Here is a 566-nt window from a genome sequence, read left to right as displayed (position 1 = left end):
TGGGTATAGCAGGACTTGAACCTGCGACCATTAGGTTAAAAGCCCAATGCTCTACCAACTGAGCTATACACCCAAAAAAATATGTAGTAGGAAATAAGGATTGGTGCGGAAAAGAGGGTGGCCGCCCTTCCCTCCTTCTCATCATATTAAAGGAGCGCGGTTCCGATTCGACAAAGGTAGAATGCCTGGTCGAAGGTCCAGTACAGTAGGTAGCAGGCGTGTTCGTTTTGGCTACCGAGCGAGAACGAGAAATAGGCGATGCACCATCCTTGCTGCTACGTACGTTTTCCTTGACTTGACAGATTCATCCAATTGAATCCACACTCAAAGGAGGACCACCGGGGCTCGACGAAAGAGAAAGTATCAAAGAAACTTCTTGGGGTTAGCAGTGAAAGAAAGAGCCCGACATTCATTTCTTCATTCATATTCATAGCTGAGTCTACTAAAAGAGGGACCAGTCTCATCGTGGTGATTAGAGGACACCTCTGATCGTTCACCTCTAATGTGACATGTTCCCTCCCAGTTATATGATCAATATAGGATCAAGGGGATCAGTCGGCTAGAGA

General features: G+C 46.5%; 1 non-coding gene across 1 annotated transcript; it reads right to left on the bottom strand.

The window, feature by feature from the left end:
* TRNAK-UUU (transfer RNA lysine (anticodon UUU)) lies at positions 1–73 on the bottom strand. Its single transcript has one exon. It is a non-coding gene; the product is annotated as a tRNA-Lys (tRNA).
* Positions 74–566: the final 493 nt, after the last annotated feature.

This window comes from Salvia hispanica, chromosome 2 (assembly GCF_029641045.1).
Source record: "Salvia hispanica isolate PSC_SH4W2 chromosome 2, Shi_PSC_v1, whole genome shotgun sequence".
NCBI lineage: Eukaryota > Viridiplantae > Streptophyta > Magnoliopsida > Lamiales > Lamiaceae > Salvia > Salvia hispanica.
This window is presented reverse-complemented; position numbering and strand designations above follow the sequence as displayed.